The 21,292-nt window shown below is 46.4% G+C and overlaps 1 long non-coding RNA gene and 1 other non-coding gene across 2 annotated transcripts; both read right to left on the bottom strand.

Moving 5' to 3' along the window:
* Nucleotides 1-1,155: 1,155 nt before the first annotated feature.
* Nucleotides 1,156-1,283, bottom strand: LOC132654983 (small nucleolar RNA SNORA17). Its single transcript, XR_009592580.1, has one exon. It is a non-coding gene; the product is annotated as a small nucleolar RNA SNORA17 (small nucleolar RNA).
* On the bottom strand, nt 1,255-19,888 carry LOC132654742 (uncharacterized). The gene is made up of 5 exons (XR_009592444.1): nt 19,714-19,888; nt 16,341-16,527; nt 10,469-10,578; nt 6,225-6,319; nt 1,255-5,369 (listed from the first exon to the last, which is right to left on the bottom strand). It is a non-coding gene; the product is annotated as an uncharacterized LOC132654742 (long non-coding RNA).
* Between the last annotated feature and the right edge of the window lie 1,404 nt (nt 19,889-21,292).

Below are 21,292 nucleotides of genomic sequence, written 5' to 3'. Positions count from 1 at the left end.
CTCTTCATTGTGGAAGCTGTACTGCGTCAAAATATGTCCCACAGTATACCCTTTGGTCCTCACTTCTTTGCTTGCAAATGTTCACTGCAATGACTGCTACTCTATCAATACTGAAACTCCTCTTGGATACCTTGGTTTTGCCCTGTATCATGAAGATCCCTTTGTTTTGGATCTGTGGGACCAGTCCCTTCATGAACTCCAATAGTTCATAGATGGGGTGGACCAATTCAAAGCGCTGGAACTGGGCCTGAGAGGCATCTGAGCTAGTCAGCCTGCCAGCTCTCCCACTCTCATGCCCTCAGGGCCAGCTCTACCCTGCTGCCCAGGCAAGGTGCAGGGCCCACTTTCCCAAGTGTTTGCAACTGTTAAGGAGCATGGCCATTTCTCCCACTCTCATGACCCTGGGGCTAGCTCTCCTGCCTGCCAGGATGGTGAGGGACTAGGGAGAGAAGGAGGGTGTCTCCCCCTCCTCCACACCACCACCCAGCGAACAAGAGCACTCATGCCCCTGGGGCTGGCTCTTTCCCAACCTCCACATCCAGGGCCTGCTTACCTGCTACTCCTTCAGTGTGCTGGGCCTCCTCTCCTGTGTACCACAGCTGGCTAGGGGCAGGGTCTCATGCCTCCAGGGCCAGCTCTCCTACGATGCCAAGGTGAGGGGTGGAGCCAGTTTTGCACAGCCCTCGGGCATCAACATGTCCCTGTGCCACAGTCCAGACCAGGGACAGCTGCCTGGCCTACGGTGGCCACATACCCCAGCTGCTGTAAGACCTGGTACCCAGACATGGCCTCCGGTGGCAGCACAGGCCAGGACCTCACCATGGGCCCGGGCGTCATCGCTGGCTACTCACATCAGGCTGTTCCTCACTACCCTCGAGTCTCTGGTTCTGCCTTTCTTCATTGTGCACACATCCTTCTGTTTTACTGGCCTGGGGCCTCTGAGTGTCTGGGTCATCTCAGGAGCGGTTTCAGGAGTGTTACATTCCCACTTGTGCATTATGGCACCAGGCAGGAGTCAGTCATCTCAAGCATGGTCTGTCCCCCACCACACACACCGGCCTGCACTGTCAGCCTGGTGGTCTATCTCAGGCTAGCTCCCTGTCTGGGGCCCCTGGTGCCAGACTGGTGGTCATCTCAGGCTCACTTTTTTCAGGGAATGTTAGGTTACTAATCATGCAGATGTCATTGGTCAGAACACAGCATAGACAAAGCCTCTCTCCTCTCTGCCCCCTACTGAAGCACAGTGACACAGCAGCCACACTTGCAATGCCTCTAAGCGCTGGTCCCTAAAAGGTTTTATTTGAACTACCTACCCTTGGGAGTATGTAGAGGGCTAATTAACACTAAAGAACTAAGGGGAACTATATGAAAACATGCTACCGTGGAGGCTTCTGAAAACATATACACATATAAAAAAGAGTTTAAGTGGAATTAGCCTATAACAGGGTGGTGGGGTGTTGCAGATAATTCCTCTCCTAGACAGCATAGGCAATCAAATAAAAACCTGGTGCCAGGGATGAGTTACCTCTTTTGAAGTTGTTGGTCAGTGGAGTCTCATAGACACCCTCTGTGACATTACTAGATACTGCCATTGCTACCCTCCAGTTACCCTCCAGAACTTAATGGTGAGACTCTATTGCTGAAGATAGCACACACTTAAGTTATAGAACACAGAGAAATCAGGATGGTACAGACATGGAAATGTCATCCTTCCTGGAAAGCTTTCCTGGTGCTGAAAATTTCTGTTCATGCTTCTTGGGGAAGAGACATAATCATTAGCTCTACCCAGCTCTGAACTGTGTGCGCTACATAGCCACTGGCCAGTCAAGATATGTCCATTCGGGCAATAGTGGTACAGATGTTACATTAACCAAACACTTTCTGCTTGGAGTAAGGCCCACTTTACAGAACAGAACTCATACCTGGAGCTGTTAAACACATCCTAGAAGCATGCTTTTCTGAGAATTAACAGCTGTGACTTTCAAGACCGTCTTCTGTAAAACATAACTCTTGGAAGATTTTCATACCCAGTTTTAAGAGTTCCTCTAATATTTAGTAGTTAGGAAAAACAATTTATTTTCTGTAAGCTGATGACTTTAACTAAAATTTTACTCTGATATTGGCTCATATTTAAACTTTTTTTAGTACTCAATTCATTACTGCCTTTGTTTCCTCTAAGATTTTGGTTCAGAAAACAAACACTTTCTGTTTAGGTACTACTTATTTCTGATTTGCAACATTTATTGAACTTTTTCTTTTCTACCTGAAATTTGACTGGAAGGATTCATTCCTAATTTGACACGTATTCTCTGTGTTACTTAACTCATTGCTGTGACCAAATATCAGACAAAAGCAGCTTGAGTAAGAAAGGTTTGTTCTGGCTTACAGTTCCAGGGGGACAGTCGGCATGGTGGGGGATGTATGGCTGAAGGAGGCTGGCTGTCACATTGTATCCACTTCAGAAAGCGAAATGGTAAGTTCCTATGTTCCTTCACATTTTCCTTTTCATTTGATGACCCCAGCCCATCAGATGGTGCTACCGACATTTAGGCTTTTCCACCTCAGTTATCCGTATAGGCAAACCCCAAGGATCTGTTTCTATGGTGATTATAAATCCCATCAAACTGACAATATTGACCAACACATTTACATACAGATTCTGCTTACTGATTGGTAATGTTTTCTTCAAGGGTGCTATATTACATCTGCCTTGTGGAATTTGCCGTTCTTAAGACCATAATACTAAATATGTAAACACACTAGACACCAAGAGTACATCACAGTCCATGTTCATTGGCATTCCTGTGCGTGTGTGTGTGTGTGTGTGTGTATGTGTGTGTGTGTACACATATGTGGTAGTCTCTGAGTCTCCAGAATCTGTTTTTATTTTTTCCTACAAGCCAGAATTTCATGTTTAGATGATGAGAGAAGAAAAGAATAGTTCATGGTCTATGTGTCGATGCAACAGGTCATGAGTAAGTTGCTGCCTTTGCTCCTATTATCTTTATTTATTAGAGTAAGAACAGAAACGGGAGGATGTGGGCATCTGGGCCCTGTAGAGAAAGGACACTCTCAAGGGTAAGCAAACAAGCAGAAAGGTGGCCCAGTGAGAAGGGAGGTGGCCTTCTCTCCCTGAGGCCAAGGAAGTAAATCTGTTAGATCAGAAATGGGAGATTCCCAGTCTTCACTTGCTTGCAGTTGAGGTGATTTAGAATGACTTACGGAAGACAGTCCCAGTGTTGAGCTCTGCTAGGGATGAATGTGATAAAGACTGTTTCCAGGGATGAAAAGAACATGGGAAATGAGTTGCAGGAGAGCACTGAGTAGCACTCAGCCTTTCACTGTATAGAAGTAACTGCATCAAAAATCATTTCCAAGATAGGCACCTGTGATCCCAGCATTTGGGAGTCTGAGACTAGCCTGAGCTACAGTAGGAAATTCTAGGATGGCCTGGACAACAGAAAATAAATAAAACAAATCACTTCTCATTTCCTAGCCCCCAAACAGTGGCTCTCAGTAGCTACTGTGCATCATCAAAGTTAAAGTGACTTAGTCCAAGGGTCACATTTGCAATCCTTAAGAAGCCTTTCGTGTGTGCTGGTGGGGAAGCCAGACTACAATGGGAAAATTTAGAAGGAAACAAAGTTGCTTAGACTCAGTCTGTGCGGAGTTCTTGAGATACACAGTATTCAGCTGTGTAGCTTAGAGTTCTCTGGAATGGTAAGAATCTGGTACTTTTCCCAGGAATTAGGTAAGTGTGTTAAACTCCCAGTTTAAACCATTTGAATCTGGGGATAGTTCTGGTGGTAATGGTTGGAGCTTGTGACTCAGAAAGTTGCTGCCTATCTTGAGAAACCATGGCTCAAAATAAATTTCCCATGGGAAGGGTTTCACAGACAATAAAGGAAACCATTGTCTTCCTGTGTCAAATGAAATGCTCAGTTATCTGAGTGCCAAATAAATGAGCAAATAAAAGATAAAAGCATAGATGAGGCCATCCTTCAAATCTACAAAAGCAAAATAATTAAAAATAAAGTGTGTGCTACAGTGGTAATAATAGAATTTAATAATATATATTAATTATATAAACAGAGAAACTGTTCCTCTAATGCCTGTAGTCCACAGTGGGTTTTTTGTTTTGTGATTTTTGCTTCTTTGTCTCACTGTGTAGCCCTGGATGACCTGGTACTTGCTATATAGAACGAGCTGGTCTTGAACTCCCAGAGATCCACCTGCCTCTGCTGGAATTAAAGGTGTGTGCCACCACAGCCCGACAGCCCAGTCCATGGTTTTATAATAAACTGTGATGTATCCAAATGACAGAGGGAGGGGGTATACACGCACAGCAATATTCCAATTTCAGAACCTCGTTCTGTGCTGAAGGAAGCCAGTGTCAGGATCATATGGATTCAGGCATCAAACAGGCTCAGGCTGGAGAATTCATGTTTCAAGCCGGCTTCGGAGCAATGCTGCCCCTCCTTGCTTAGGAGAGTGCTTCAGAACTGTGGAGGTTAGCATCATGGTTTGCAACTGGACCTCATGCTAGAGTCATCCAGGGATCCTTTTTCTAAAAAATAAAATACCTGAAACCACAACCTCTGGGGACGGAATTCAGGTGCCAGTATTTAAGTCCGCTGATGACTCCAAAGAGAAGTCGAACAGAAAACTGACAACCAGCCTCGGGCCCCACCAGAATTGGTGGACACTTGCTTCTCTCTATTAGGTTGGGTGGTTGGTTGTTTTTTTTTTGTTTTTTTTTTTTTTTGTGACCAGAATTTCTCTGTGTAGCCTTAGATGTCTGGCCTCAAACTCATAGAGATCCCCCTGCCTCAGCCTTTGCTGGAATTAAAGGCATACACCACCATGCCCACCTGGTGGATAGTTGTTAAAGCACTGGTTAGAGGCCTCTGTCCTGAGTTTCTGGGCTTTGCATTTCAGTGAAATGCTCAGGTGATGCTATTGCTCCTTGACCTGCACTTTGAGAACCAATGGCTGAAACCACTTCAACCCTTATGCACTTGGATTTATTAGGGGCCTGGTGGAAAACACTGATGCTAATGACACCTCAGCATCAACACTGACGTTGATGGCATCTCAGCATCCCCCTTCCTAAGAGGCACCGGGGACTTGAATTTAATAAATCTGCACTGGAATCTGGCAAAATAATAATAATAATAATAATAATCTATAAAACTCTCCAGGTGATAATGATATGCAGCCAAGGTGGAGTCACGGCCAAACCAGTGCCTCACCAAGCAAGCACGGTGCCAATGGGCAAATGTTTCATGTATGGTGTTTGCCTCTTCTGAGTTAAATATGACTTCTCCTTTTAAAAGGACTGTATCTTAACCATTATAGAAGACAGATACCTGTTGGAGAAAAAAAAACACATTAAAAAAATATAAAATCCTGATAGTCATTTGAATTGGAGAAATAGACAGGTTAAGGCAAGGGAGGGTCGTCCTACCCAATTCACTGCAACGCCCAATCTGCATGTTCTTATTGTAGAATAATTGATCCACAGCCAGTCATGTCAACAGAAACGTCATAGCATTATTAAGAAAGCAACTCCTCTATGAAAATTTACTCTCATGGCTAACTAAAGTTCAACCCTGATTAAACTCCCTGGCTCAGTGAAGAGTCTCTGAGTATAGACAACACAACCAGGGTGAAGGTTTACTGCCAGCGGATGGTTTAGAATTACACAGGGTCATTTTAAAGCACACAACATGGGAATAGCTTGCCTGGTACAGACAGCACAATCTGGGGTTAGGAGGTGGAAAGGGAGGCTATCAAGTGCAGCCAGTCCCTCATAGGGGCATTCTTGTCTACCTCCATATCTGACCTAGAAATACGTTGGTAAATAATTAACGTTCTCTTTTAGCCCTACCCACCCCAAACAATGATGCTATTGCTTCTAGCAGCTGGAATAGTAAGTTGCCATTCATGACCCTTACAGAAGATACAGTGCAAGTTACAGTTCTCATTCCCAGAAAGGCCTCAGAAACTCACACTGGATAGTGTTAAGGGCCCATCCAATCTTTTAATTTCATAATTGAGAAATCACTTCATATATTTGGTTGTAGAATGGCTGTAGGCAAAAGGACAAACAACTGCCAGTCGATGAAAGAGAAAACAGGCACTCACATGCATTGTGGTTGGGAACCCTGAGCCGGGTTTGGGAGCCACCCGGGACTTTCTTCAAAAGCCAACCAGAAATTTACCTCCAAATGAGCGGCTCCACTCACAGGTCAGGAAGCCTGAGGGACCCTGCAGAGCATTGTTCGTAATGTCTGCATCAGAAGAACGATTCCAATGCCTGTCAACAGAGCGCGATTTAAATCTTTGCCAAGGAATATTATTGGAGAATGAAAAAAAAAAAAAAATGAGTGCTAAGAGTGCTGACCCTTGGCACAACCTAGATGTGCCTGGAGGAAGACGGTAAGTGAAGGAAATCAATCACAAAGATTACATGCACTGTTCTGTGGCCAGCCTTGTGAGGCACCTAGGGATGGCTGTGATAACTAAAGGTACTAGGTGGGTTGTTTTTATTGTGAGTGTGTGTGCGCGTGTGTATACGTGTGCTTACAGTACTGAAGATTGAACCCAGGGCCTTGCCCATGCCTGTGCTGTGTTACTGACCAAGTTTTTGGTTTGGGGAAAATGAAAACGTTCTACCACCAACGAGATACTTGTGCACACCTAGGAAATCCCTAAAATCGATCCAATCACATGTTTTTAGTGGGTGAATCGTATATGAATTCTATCTCAAGACAGCTGAGGGTTTTTAAGGTGATGTTCTCTACTGGGAGACTGAAGCAAGGTCCATTAGCCTCTCTCCAGGGCCGCCTTGACACAGGAGACAGTTACGGGTCATGTGCCTGGGGAGCTGCTTCCAGCCAGCCGAGGGGCACCGAGGAAAGAGACCCAGGTGAGGAGCACGGAGGTTAGGGACGCTGACCTCTGGGCTTCTGGGTCCGGGTGTGGCTCGGCAGGAAAGGACAGGGCGGTGGCCCTCGGCTTAGCTCAGTGAGCCTGTCTCCTCCGCACAGCCCCAGCAGGGTCCCTGGACCTCACGGTGGGATGGGACCCGTCGAAAGTATATTTGCTAACAGTTGTTCTTCACCGGCTCTGATCAAAATTCGGTGACTGACTTCCTGCTGGACCTTGCAGCAGCTCAGACCATCACTGAGTCCAGGCGACCCACCTCGGGGGACGCCGCCCAGGAGGTCCCTAGTTCTGAGCAGAGAGGACGGGGGAGGGGCGCTGGAACTGCGGAGCGGCCGGGGTTCCCACGCTCCTATTGTTGGCGACTTTGTTTCCAATTCCCATCACGTGTGCTAATTAGTTGAAGCTGCTGGCTGGCTGGGAGGCGTGTGGCTCGCCTGAAAGCAGAAAGATCGCTTCCTGTTGGGAGTCCGGCCCCGGCAGGACTCTGGCTCAGAAGGGGTTAGACAGGAATGTTGACAAAGGCCCCTGAAAGCAACAGCTAAAAGCTGGGGCGACCCGACCCGTGGGGAGGCCAAGACTGAGTCAGGAAAAGTTACCTTCACCTCTCTCCCTGTAAATCTTTTCAAGATTAGGGTAATAGATGACGGGTATTTTAGTCTGCTTATTGAAATTGTTTTTCACGTTCTGAATAAAACCAGCATGCACTATTCAACAGGAAAGACAAAAGAAACGTGAGCTGTGGCGAGTCACGTTTGATCGGGGCCCCCTTTTCCGCGGACTCCAGCTCCTGAGTCCTTTTTACCTTGGCGCTGAGCCCCTCGAAGGGGTAGAGACAACAGACAGGACAGCCGTGAGCTTGCCCAACATAGGGCCCAACGAAAAGATGTGTATTCTGTGTTTCGGGGCTTCTTGTTGGATTTCAAGATCCAGGTACCCTGATCTCTGAGCCTACAATGGAAGCCTCTGCTTTCAAGATACTACACTATCTAGTGTTCTTCAAATAAGAGAAAAGTAGCAGGTGTGACGATTCATCATAAAACCTTGTATGCGGTGGCACCAGAGCGATCTGCACTGGGAGCCGAAGAATGGTAGCGGAATGGAGAAGTTCATTCCAGTGGGGTCCACAAGGATGCCTGTGTATCTACTGTGAGCCTAGCACTGGGCTGGGTATGCTAAGGTGGACCATCCAGAGCCTTACAAACCTAGTAACAGAACAATCCCCAACCCTCAAGAACGGACGTCAAGGCTGGCAATGTAGCTCAACCGGTAGAGTGCTTGCCTAGCATGCTTTCTAAAGCCCTGGGTACAAGTCCTAGCATCACGTGAGCCCAGCACGATGAGGCACGTGGGTAATGTCAGTACTAGAGGCGTGAATGGGGAAGGATCATAAATTAAAGGTCATTCCTGACTACAGAGTTTGAGGGCAGCTTGGGCCCCATGAGACCTTGTCTCAGACTAATAAAAGGACTGTCTGAGAGTTGGAGGTCTGGGGGTAAGGGTAGAAGACCAGAGAAGGCAAACAGGATCCAGGTGGGGATTTGGTGTTTGTTGAATTTTACAGGGTCTCCTGTACCCCAGGGTGGCCTCGAATCCTCTGTGTACCCTAGTATGAGGATAGCCTTAAACTTCCGAGTCTATTGCTTCAATTACTGGGGCTACCGGCAGAAGCCCCTACACCTGTTTCTGCCGCTGCTGGAGGTTCTTCTCAGGGCCTCCCGAACGATAAGCAAGGCCTAGTCTAACTGAATTACAGCCCTAGCCCCAGGCAGGAAACTTGACAAGGCTTCCTAGATGGTTCCTCTAATACTTCTTAGATGATAGATAACCATTGGCCAAAGGAAGAAGGGAAGAAACAGCTCGGTGAAAAGAGGTCAAAGGGTGTGCAAGAGGTCCAGGGCTCTCTATGACAGAGTGAGACAGCTTGTGCACAACTGTATCATGGGACATAAACACAAGTGGGAGCAAGCTGAGGTCAGAACCTTGAGAATCCACCCTGAAGGTCAAGGGCAACTGTGAATAAATCAGCAGAATGCTCAGAATGGTCTCTGACAGTGATCGCTGGGGTAGGAGTTTGCAAGGCGGCCTGGAGGGGCACAGGAAGCTCACTGGCCACTGACTGGTTTTAAGATGCAGGAGAGCAGAATTAAAGTGAGAAGGGGGAGGTGCACCAGCTTCTCCTAGAAGACGGAACTGACAGAGGGCAGGAGGGACTTGGGCTCCCTTAAGGTTTTCATGATGTTCAACGGTAGCCTTTGTTGGGATGAGCAACTCAGGAGATGGGAAACAATATTTGAACAACAAGAGTCCTAAATGATTAGGGATTTAAGAAAAAGAAACAAAAAAGAATTGATGGTATCAGTTGATGATATTGATTGTAATTTTTAAATTAAGCATTTGAAAATGGAAAACTAAATAATTTAATACGGTGAAATTGTAAAGTTTTACAAAAAAATTGTTTTAATTTATTGAGACAAGGTCTCACTATGTAGTTCTGGCTTTCCTGAAACTCACCATGTAAACGAGACGGTTCTTGAAACTCAGAGATCTGCCTGCTTTTGCCTCCCCAGTGCTGAGATTAATGGTGTGCACCATCACAGTGGGCAAATTTTATAGCCAAATTTTTATAGAAACATTGGAAATGCTTGTAAATGGAAATGAAATGAAACCAGTTATACTTTAGGAGAGCTGGAGAGCTGGATGGCTCAGGGGTTAAGAGCACTTGTTGCTTTTACAGAGGACCCTGGTTCAGTTCCCAATACCCAGACAGTGGCTACAACCATTTGTAACTCCACTTCAGAGGTATACCATGTTCTCCTCAGATCTCTGTAGACACCAGGCTCCAACATGGGGCGTGTGCACGTAGGAAGACAAAACATTCATACAAATAAAGTAAAATAAATAAATCTTCACACACACACACACATACACACACACCCACAGACAGGGTTTCTCTGTATAGCCGTGCCTGTCCTGCACTCACTATGTAGACCATGCTGGCCTCCAACTCATAGAGATCCACCTGCCTCTGCCTCCACGAGTGCTGGGATTATAGGCGTGTGCCACAGTGTCCAGCAATAACTCTTAAAAAAAATGTTTAAAATAAATACTTCAGGTGGGGATGTAGTTCAATTGGTAGAATGCCTGGGCTGGAGCCCTAGCACTTCATTAATTGATGGGGTTACTGGTTATACCATTCAGGGGGCAGAGGCAGGAGGATCACATGTTCAAAGTCATCATTGACTACATAGTGAACTTTAGGATTGCGTGGGTTACATGAAATCCTGCTACAAAAAGTTATTAATACTTTCATCACAACCATATCAAAGATAGTCTGTGAGTAGAAATATAGTAAGTATTTGCTGTAGGGATTTTATTTCTGTTTGGGGCCAGAGATGATTCTTTCCCACTTGATTTTCTATAGCTCCCAAATTTCCAAATTAAATAAACATGACTTTGTAATGGAGAAAGTGATCTGCTGTCCTCGGTTTTCCTAAAGAACAACTACTACTCCTTTTACCTTAAAAGAGGCAATTTGCTGGAGGCACGTGCAGGATGCCTGTAATCCCAGCCGGTGAAGCTGCTGCCGGGTAGTGTATCTGAAGTCAGCCTGGGATATACAGCAAAGCCCTGTTTCAAGGAAACAAACAAAAGTGGCAATATTTAATGTAACATAATGGTTAGCTCTTGCCTAACATGCTCGAGGCTCTGGGCTCCATATTCAGCACCACAAAAACAAAACAAAACAAAACAACAACAACAAAAAAAAAACCGATAGCTTCACAAATAAATAAAAGTTAAAAATGGTCAGGTGTGACCCAGTGGAGAGAGAGAGACAGGTGGGTCTCGGTGAACCTGAGGCCAAGCCTGAAGCACAGAGCAAGTTCCTGGCCAGTCAGGGCTACATGTGAGACTCTGTCTCCAAAAAATAAGCACATAAACATTTTAGATCCACCAGCATGATAGATTTGCATTAGAGTCAGAACTGCAACAGTTTCTCAAGTATTGTTACATAAGTGACCTATAAACACACCAAAAGCAAAATGTTTTCAAAGACTTTGAAAATGCCTTCGTTTGGATATTTGTTTTCTCCTGTGTGGGAAAGAGGAAGCAGGAGAGCTTAGTTTCAGGAAATGACATCAGAGATGTTAGTTGATTCGGAGTTCTGGCAAGACAAATGTATGCTTTTCCTCACATGGGATGTGGTGGATTAGACCAGGTGAGTAGACTACCAAGGCTGAGATGGAGCCCTGGCAGCAGCAGCTCTGAAAGAGAGGACCCTCTGGGATGGTGTGTGTATGTGTTTGTGCTTACATGTGTTTTTGTGCACGTGTATATGAGGCTAGAGGAGGGTGTCAGGGTCCCTCCTTCATCACTCTCTGCGTTAGTACTTTGAGGTAGTCTCAAAGAGATCCTGTCCCTGGATCTCTTAAGTTTTGACTAGGCTGGCAGCTAGCAAGCCCTAGCAATCCTCTAAGCTCTGACCATTCTGCACACACTCAAGTGGTGGGGTTATAAGTACCTAGCTAGTTACATGGGTTCTGGGATCCAACTCAGGTCCTCATGCTTACACAGCAAACATTCCAACCACTGAGCCCTCTCTAGCCCATCAGGGGCTTTTGAGTCTGTATCCCATTTACTGGCTAAAAAGAAACATTGCATTCAAAACCAGAACATAAGATTTAGAATGAAGAAAGAAAGAAAGAAAGAAAGAAAGAAAGAAAGAAAGAAAGAAAGAAAGAAAGAAAGAAAGGAAGGAAGGAAGGAAGGAATAAAGAAAAGAAAGAAAAGAAGCGTATAGAGTTTTGTTTTGTTTTTTTAAGAATGTTTTAATTTAGAAATGACTAAAGAGCCAGGCATGGTGGTGCATGCCTGTGATCCCAGCACTCAGGGAGGCAGAGGCAGGCAGATCTCTGTGAGTTCAAGGCCAGCCTGGTTTACAAAGCAAGTCCAGGACACCCAAGGCTACACAGAGAAAAAGAAAGAGAAAGAAAGAAAAGAAAAAGAAAGAAAAGACTAAAGCAAGCCTAACAATGCTTTCTCCATGCAGGTGACTTAGGAAGCCATAACCACTGGCTAAGGAACCCATGAGTAGACTGCTATGCCACCACAGTCTTCTCAATATCGAGGACGAGTCATTAACTCATGGTCACAGGCTTGTCCAGGTAGAGCTGGGGTTTGAGTCCAGAGGGTTGTCTCCCTCCTTTGTGGTAAAACTGCCACACACAGAGCTTCTAAAGATTGGGGGCCAGCACACATAGCAGGCTGCACTTGGCATTTGCAGCAAATATCTCTGCTCTGTTTCTACCAAGGAGCAGGAGCTCAAGGTCACCTTCTACCGCCTGTGGAGTTTGAGGCCAGCCTGGGCTACGTGAAAACCTGTCTCCCATACAAAAACAAAAACAAAACCCAAAAAAATCAACAAAATGGAAAAGACTAAATCGGAAAAGTGAAGAGACCAAAAGCCAGCAACTATCACAGCACTGTATTCACGCGCATCTCATCTGAGTACCTGGCATAACACCGAGTTCAGTGAGGAGCAGCTCACTTTCAACAGGACATGACCAAGGTGTTGTGGGACCATCTCTGCTGAAGGTCGGGAAGAGCCTGGGTTGGTGAAGGCGCAAAGCTCTTGGGGGAAGGTGTGTTTCCCCGGACCCCACAGGACCACACTCCCTGGGCTCTGAATGTGGCCCCAGCAATTCTTCGGGGAGCCAGTGTGCTCACTCATGACTGTCACTGCAGCTCTTGGCGGACAGATGCAGGGCTGCCAGTGTGGACAGCAAAGCAGACTCCCAGAACCAAAATAACAGCAGCATTCTGCAGCGATCTAATGCTTTGCACTCCCACGTAAAGGGGAAAGAATAAATTAAAGCTAACTTGAGCTTGCCCTCTGTTGCCCAGACCAGTACCTCAGACTCCTTTCACAGTAAAGTCATTACAGACCCTGATCAGCTGGTGTGATGAGAAAGCAGCTTCAGGAGAAAACCAAAACAACCGTAGGACTGCAAGGTCCAGCTGAGAGAAAGAATGTGGGCGTGGCTCCACTTGCAAGCCCCCCAGCTGATCCCAGCCAGAGGACTTCTGCCATTCTGACAACATTTTTTTTTCCTGACATGAAGAAAGGTTTCAATTATCTGCAGCAGAGAGCATCCTCACTGGCATACCCACGTGCCCAGATCCTCAAGTAGCCATTCTCGGGCTGCAGAGATGGCTCAGAGGTTAAGAGCACTGGCTGTTCTTCCAAAGGTCCTGAGTTCAATTCCCAGCAACCTCATGTTGGCTCACAACCATCTGTAAAGGGATCCTGTGCCCTCTTCTGGCGTGCAGGCACACATGGAGGCAGAATAATACATTATATATATATATATATTATATATTATATATTATATATATATAATGTAGCCATTCTTTCTAATGTTGCAAACCCCATGTTCCCCTCATCCTACCAACTCCACTCAGGCCTCCAAGTAGAGCTCGCACCTAAGTTGCTGGAATCCTCTGTTAAGTTTCAAACCAGGGTGAAAGGCTGGGGTGTCCATTTTGGCATATCAAAGCGAACTTGGCCACCAGGTTCTCCCAGCATCCCTCAGTCTCTACCTGTTACAGGATATGGCTGGCATACCTCAACCTCTTACCCCTTCCCCCAACTCTCCATGCCAGGGGCTGGCTGCCCTTCTCCCAGAGGCTCTTCCCTATATAACCCAGACATTTTGATTGCCCACCCTTTTTTGTACCCTTGGCCTCCTGGCTATTCCACTGGTTTCCCTCTCTCCTTCCCCACACTCTGGACTCTCTCTGATGGGTCTGCCCCTGGCTCTGCTCTCACAAATATCTACGATAAACTTTCTTCTCTGCCACAGCTAGGTGCAGTCATGTCCTTTGCTTTCCTTTTTATTTCCTTTTTCATTCACCCTCAACTTCCCAAACGCCTTGGTTCGTTTTAATGGGCCTGAAGACAAGGGGGAAGAAAGCATGTAACAGGCTATGACAGAGACAAGAATCTCCTGTCACAGGTAAACCACTCCAGAAGACAGAAGGCAGAGCTTCCCTCTCTGAGCTCCTCCACAGTGAGTGGACTGCTGATGTCACCTAATGGTGGTTGTGTCACCATTTTTGTATGATATGGTCCATGTATTTCTGCTGGCGTGGCAAGAATCCCAAATAGCAACAATCCAAGCTTATTCTCATCAGTCTTTGGCCCTGGAGCAGCCTTTCTGATCTGGGCATACTCGGGCCGTCCTTCCAGGAAAGGCCCTGCTTTCTCTCAGTCCTGATTTCAGCTAGATGCTGTGGAGACCTGGCCACTACCCTGGTTCTGGGAACATGCTGGTTTTTACAAATGGTAGACACTGGGCTTATCTTTTCGTCTGTAGCCCAGTGTGAAGCGCATAGTGACGTTCCAGCAATATTTACTGGTGGCTGAAGTGGCACAGGTCTGTGAGGCAGGACTGAGATTTCAAGGACAGTCTGGCTACAGAAGAGACCCTATATGAACATATATGTCAAGGATTCAAAGAGGGATTCAGAAGCCAGAGAGCTGATGTGCGGTGGGTGGAACCAGGAAAACCAACCTCACAACCTTGGGCTGAAAGTTGCATTTGTCATGATTGGGTTTTTTTTTGCTTTTAATTTAAAAAGATTTATTTTAAGTCTAGCAATACGCTTTGCTTATGAAAGAACGATAGAACAGAATGATGTGAAAGCCAGGTGCAGAGGTACACACCTTTAATCCTAGCAATCCGGAGGCAGAGGCTGGTAGATCTCTGTGAGTTTGAGGCCAGCTTGGTCTACATGCTTTCACACCAGCCAAAGATGCATAGTGAGACCCTGCCTCAAAATAAGATAAAATAATAATAATAAAATAAAAAGAAAGAAAGAAGGAGACGGGGTTTCTCTTTGTAGCCTGAGCTGTCCTGTCCTGGATTTGTAGACCAGGTTGGCCTTGAGCTCACAAAGATCCACCAATCTCTACCATCCTGAGTGCTGGGATTATAGACATGTACCATCCTACCCTGATCTGAAAAATGGAAATTTTTAGGGTCACAAACCCTCCTACCAGAACAAAATTTTTAAATCTGTTTTCCCACGTGTATCAATATGACAAATCTACTAATAGTCATGTGTCTGATAGCCATGTGTCTGATTCCTTTGTACTAATGGTAAACAGAAATAAAAATTAATTCCACTGCTTCAACGGCTGTTTAGAGATACAAAAAAAAAAAAAAAAAATGTTCTTGCTTCTTCAGTGCAAAGAAAGCTGAATTCCAGCATCTATTAGGAGAAAGAAAAAAAACATGAGAGTTGAAACAAGAAAAACGTTAGGTTTATCCCCTCTTGTGTGACTCACTTGTCGTTTTGCCTACATTTTGTCACCTGATGTGACCATCTCTTGATCTCCTTCCTAAGATTAATATGTTAGCACTTCTTTACATGTGAGCACATATCCATCATAAGGCAGAATGTGCATATGAGGAGGAACGTGCTTTTTTTTTTCTTTCTGAGTTTGGGTTTCTCTTTGAGCAATCTTTTGAGGTCCACCTATTTTCCCGCCAATTTCATGATTCTATTTTCTTTCTATTTAATCAAATCAAAGGATTGTTTAAAAAAAAAATTTATGCCTAGGTCATGTGTGTCATTCTTTTCCCTTGAAGAAGGAAGGAAGTCAGTACCACAACATTCTTCCTATTAGGTGAACCATGCTGCGGCTCCCAGCGTTCGCTCATTCCCACCCAGACTCACACTATGAGTCACCTTCCCATGTCTCTCTATCCTCCGACCTCGGCCGTCTAACACGGCAGCCTTGGTGGAGAGCGTATTCCTTACTTTTCCTGTAGATGTGAGAGATCCCTAAGCTAAGGAAGCCAGAGTTTCTCATGGCTCACAGTTGACAGGACCCGGTGGGAAGGTAAAACGGGGGAAGCATGAGGCCAGTGGTCACATGGCCCTGACGGTCGGGAAGCAGAGAGCACCAAACACTGCTGCTCAGCCTGCTTCTCCATCTCCCTTTTAATTTAAAAAAGACATCACACATACATACATACATACGTACATACATACATTTAGTTAGTTCTAGGAGGTAAGACATATATCATGGTGTGTGTGTTTGTGTGTGTTTGTAGGTCTGAGGAAAGTTTTCGGGAGTTTCTGTTCTACCATGTGGGTTCTGAACTCATGCCCTTTGGGCTTGGTGGCAAGCATATTTACCCTCTAGACCATCTTGCAGACCCTTTATTCTTCTTTTCTTTTTTCAGTCTAGAACCCCAGTCCATGCTATGGTGTCAGCCACAGCTGGAAAGTGGGGGTGCCTTCCCTCCTCCTCTGAATTTTTCTAGAAGTACTGTGAGAGGCACACCGGTGGACAATTTAGCCGGGCTGACCTGGAGACCTACCACCAGACTCCAAGCGAGCAGTCCCACCGCTGAACTCTTCCAGACCTTCCTTCCTGTAGCCAGCTTTTGATGCCCTCGACTCTGAGCGCCTCTCCTCCGTTCACATTCCTCTCTCTTCCCATTGCTTGACTCATGGGGCAGCGGGCCATGAATACAATCTGTTCCTTGTGTCCAGTACCAGCTACAACTGGGGAGCAGGAGAACAGAACAGGGAATTATGTGGTTGAGCAGGTGCTTGGAATGGAGGAGGCAGAGGCAGGCAGAGCCCTGTGAGTTTGAGGCCAGCCTGATCTACAGAGTAAGTTCCTGGTCAGTGACAGCTGCATGGTGAGACCCAAATATACAACTAAAACAGAATAGGGGAGTCAGAGTGATAAAAGGGGGGCCAGAGTAAGAAAACCTGTCTTTTGAGTGTAACCGCACCTAATCACATGAGTCAGGACGAGCCTCAACTCTGGGCCTTGGTGTCTTCTTCTACAAGAGGGATGCTGGCTTGTATGGGGCTCATGATAGACTCTTTTCTTCATCTGCCTCCTTCCCCCATCTCTGTTCCCTGAGGAGGGTAGAGGAGTGTCAGTGTCTGGTTAGAGGGCTAAGTGACGGGCTTTCACCCTTAGAATTATGGCCTTTTTGTCAACCTCCCAAAGCCAATAACACAAGTCCTGGATTATTGTTCCCCTATACAGTGAGAAAGGCCTGACCTGAGCTAGATAAAAGAAGAACTTTCCTTGCTCCTTCTTTGCTTTCCTTATTATTGTTGCTGTTACTTTGATCAGCTTCTTGGGCTCAGAGCCAATGGCTTGATGGCATCGGCTGTCATGGAGGCATGGCTAGCCTGGGCTTGGGGCAAGAGCCTTAAACTCACAAAGCTTGGGGTCAGCCCAGGTTTGGCCTCAGCACCTGTTCCTCTGCACTGGGTTCCTGGCTTCTTACAGGCCTCTGCCTCCTGAACCTAGTAACATGAGCATCTTCCCAGATCATTTTTGACAATGTAATCTAACTAGCTAGTAGAAAACCATCAGCCTTGGCTTGCTTTCTATTGCTGTCATAGCCACCATGACCAAAAAGGAACTTAGCTTACATATCCAGGTAACGTCAACCATTGAGTAGAATAGGGGCTGGAACCCAAGGCAGGAACCTGGAGCAGAGTCCATGGAAGAAGCTTGTTTCCTGACTGAGCTCTGCCACCATCAATCCTTAATCAAAACACTGCCTCACAGAAGCCCGGTGGTGGCACACGCCTGTAATCCCAGCACTCAGGGAGGCAGAGGCACGTGGATCTCAGTGAGTTCAAGGCCAGTCTGGTCTACAGAGTAAATCCCAGGATAGCCAAGGCTACACAGAGAAACCCTGTCTTGGAAAAAAAAAAAAAGCCTTAGAGATATGGCCACTGTTGAATTTGACTGAGGTAATTCTTGAGTTTAGATTATGTCTTCTCAGGTGACTCTGATTATGTCAAGTTGGCAATAAAAAACTAACCAGGACACCACGTTAAAAAAAGTAAAGTAATGGTTTTGAATGGTAAGTTCTTTATATCTCAGTTTTCACATTTTCTAAATGTAGTTTGAAAATACTAACATTGCTGAGATGTCCGTCAACAGGTGAACAGGTAAGGAAAATGTGTTTTCAACCACCACAACAATAAAATGATCGCATGTACCAGAAAGTGAAGGGAAACTGAAGTCACATATTAAGTGGAGTAACCCAGATGACTCAAAAAGATAAATCCGTGTTTTCTCTCATACGTGGATTCTACATGCCATTTTTTATTTATTTGCATATATGAGGGCATATAGGTCAAGGACAAGAAAAGGGATCGTGGAGGGGTTATAAAGAGGGGCTGGGCAGCAGGTGTAAAGATGGCAATAGATTAAGTCTGATATGGATCGTAAGCAGAGCTACTGAGGACTGGAAGGGAGCAGAGAAAAGGGGGTGAATCAGAAATGCGGGGGCAGGGAAGGAAGAGCAACAGAAAACCAAGTATGAAATGCCGTAATGAAACACATTGTCTTGTATTCTAACTTAAAAACAAGCAGGGAAGGTGAAGGAGGGCGGAAGATGCCACAGGAGAGGTGACCCTGACGGCAGGGTCCCAGGTGAGCTGGCCCTGAGGATGTGGGTGTGGGAGAGCTGGCATACTGACCAACTCAGCTACCACCCAGGCCCAGATCCAGGGCTTTGAATTGGCCCACCCCAACATCTACCCCATCTATGCGCTGCTGGCGTGTGTGAAGGGCCAGACCTACAGAACCAAAGCTGCAGGATCTCCATGACACACGGCAACAACAAGAGGAGCCCAGTACTGATGGTGTAGCAGAAGCCAGAGCCTCAAACCAGGCCAATAACTTATTGCAATGAAAATTTGCAGTAAAGACGTGTGGACAAAAGGGAATACTCTGGGACATACGGTGATATAATGGCTTTTGGTTTTAATTCCTTTCTTTTTTGGGTGGGGGGAGGTTGCATGGGCAAAGGGCAGACACGAAGGGATAGGGACATGAGTGAAATTGGGATACATGATGTGAAATTCACAAAGAATCAATAAAAGGTTTTAAAAAAACCCAACCAAATAGTAAATAAACTCTATGACCCTTAAGCCTACAAACAAACACACAGACACACTCACACACACACACTCTGACACTTTGAAGTACTAGATTCCTGTGCTCTGGTATAATCTGAGTGGTCCCCAAATGTTTCTTCTCCAGGATACACATCTGTAGGGTGCTGTGGACTTTTAAGAGGTGGGCCTTTGAGAAGGGGTGTCCATCCTCATGGGGAAGGCATTGTGCTCTCAGGGGACCTGTGGGATCTGCTCATCACCTTTCTCTCTCTGGTTTCCCCTCCTCTAGCTTCCATCTCTGATCCCAGCATGCTCCTGGGCTGGCCTCACCAGGTACCCTAACCAAGTGGGATACCTGATCTTGAATTCAGACCTCCGGAACCATAAGCCAAAATAAACCTCTTTACTTAATAATCCCTCTTTTTGTAAATTTCTTTTATAAATTTCTCTCATTCCAGCGAGAGAGCTGACTGACAAGCTGTAAAGTTGGTATAATATTGAAACTCTTGCTGGCAAGCCAGCTCAGCGAGCACAGGCCCTTGCTACCTGGTAACCTGCGTTTGATCCTCAGACTCCACATGGTAGGAGCAGATAACCAGCTCTAGAATGCTGTTCTCTGACCTTCAAACACATGTGTGGCACACGCCCTCATAAGTAAATGAAGATAAGAGTCAAACAAACAAACCCTTGGAAGCCATATTCCTTATTAGCGATTTCCCAAGGCTTCGAAAACAGCGTTACCCATATCCCCCACTAAGATGTGACCGAATATAGTCTGCAACCGTCTCTGTTTGGTTCCTGGTTAATTACCTGATTTCTAGGAGCAAATGGGCTGCTTGTTTTCATGCGGCTATCCCTTGGCGAGCTCTGCCAGTCTGCTCTGCTATCCGCATCTATTTTCTGTGCACAGTGGCTAGCCTTTCTGGAGTTCAAACATGGAAAGCATGGCCCCGGTGCCCAGAGCTGTCCTCCGAGCAGCAGCACTGATCCTACGGACAGACAGAAGTGGAAACATCTCAGCGCATCTCCTGCCTATGTGCCAAGCCGCATGTCTAACCCACCCAACAGGCTAGCTGTGGAACTCTAAATAAGGTCTAATTTCCTGAAACCATAGACAACATCTCCAGAAAAAAATAAAATAAAATAAAATAAAATAAAAAATAAAAAAGAAAGAAAACCGACAAATATTTAGCACTAAAAATTCCAGGAAAGGCGCATTAAGGGGTTTTTATATATCTTTAAGGCGGGAGATGAATAGACGCCTGAAGATAATTATGGCAGAATAGAAGTGAAAATCAGCCACGCGGCTACACAACTCATCACAGATGGCTGTGGGCTTCTCCAGGCCTCACGACGATCAAATCCCAGGTGCTGCGGCACCTCTGCCTCTTCTCCTTGGGCGCTTTGTGGAGCCAGGTGCTGGCGGAGGGCGGGGCCTCTGCAGCAGGCTGTAGGCAGCTCTGGTGCTGGGGCTTCCACTCCAGAGCCCGCAAAGGAATGGGTAGGGGAGCACTCCCTCTGGAGCAGTGCCCCGCTCACCAGTCCTGACACAGCACGGCGGAGCCGGTCACACCTCACACCAAGGAGAATGACAGTGCAGAGGACAGTGGGCTTCCGGGCTCGGTCAGCTACCCAGGCACGGCCTCACAGGGAGGAGTCTAAACATGCGTATCTGGTCATGCGTGGAGGCCACAGGCCAACCCCTGCTCTCGTTCTTCAGGAGATGTCTGTTTATTTTGGGGGACAGGGTCCCTTACTGGGACTTGGGGCTCACTGATCAAGCTAGGCTGGCTGGTATTCCAGCAAGCACTGGGGATCTACCTGCCTCTACCTCCCCAGTGCTGGGATGGTGAACAAACACCACCGCTTCAAGGTTTGTTTGTACTGGGGACGAACTCAGTCCTCATATTTGCAGTACAAGCAATCTACCAACGGAACCCATCCTCCAGCGCTCAACAGCTACTTTTTAAGAGCCCAGACTAACAGGATCTAGCTATAAACGTATCTGGATATACTTATATCCGTGGAAACGAATGAATGCTGATACCTTGTTCCCCTCCAGGCACCAGAGCAAAGGCGAGGTTGAGCCCAGCACCCGGAGTTTCTCCCCAGCAGGCAGGGCAGACTCCATTCTCTCTCTAGTGGGATGGCTGGGACTGGCCAGCACCAGCGCTTAACACATAGCACATTTGGCGCTCTCAGCCCAATTCTGATCCTGCTTTGATGGCCCACGGCAGCATGTGGACGGCTCTCAAGGAGTGGGTTCTCTCCTGCCACCCCGTGGGTTTGGGGGGGCTCAGACACAGCTTGTTGCCTCATCTCTCCAGCTCACAGCCCTTATTACTGTTTTCTCCCTCTGCTTCCAGCGCTAGTCCGAACACAGCAGTGC

Source organism: Meriones unguiculatus, chromosome 6 (genome assembly GCF_030254825.1).
Source record: "Meriones unguiculatus strain TT.TT164.6M chromosome 6, Bangor_MerUng_6.1, whole genome shotgun sequence".
NCBI classification, from domain to species: Eukaryota; Metazoa; Chordata; class Mammalia; order Rodentia; family Muridae; genus Meriones; species Meriones unguiculatus.
This window is presented reverse-complemented; position numbering and strand designations above follow the sequence as displayed.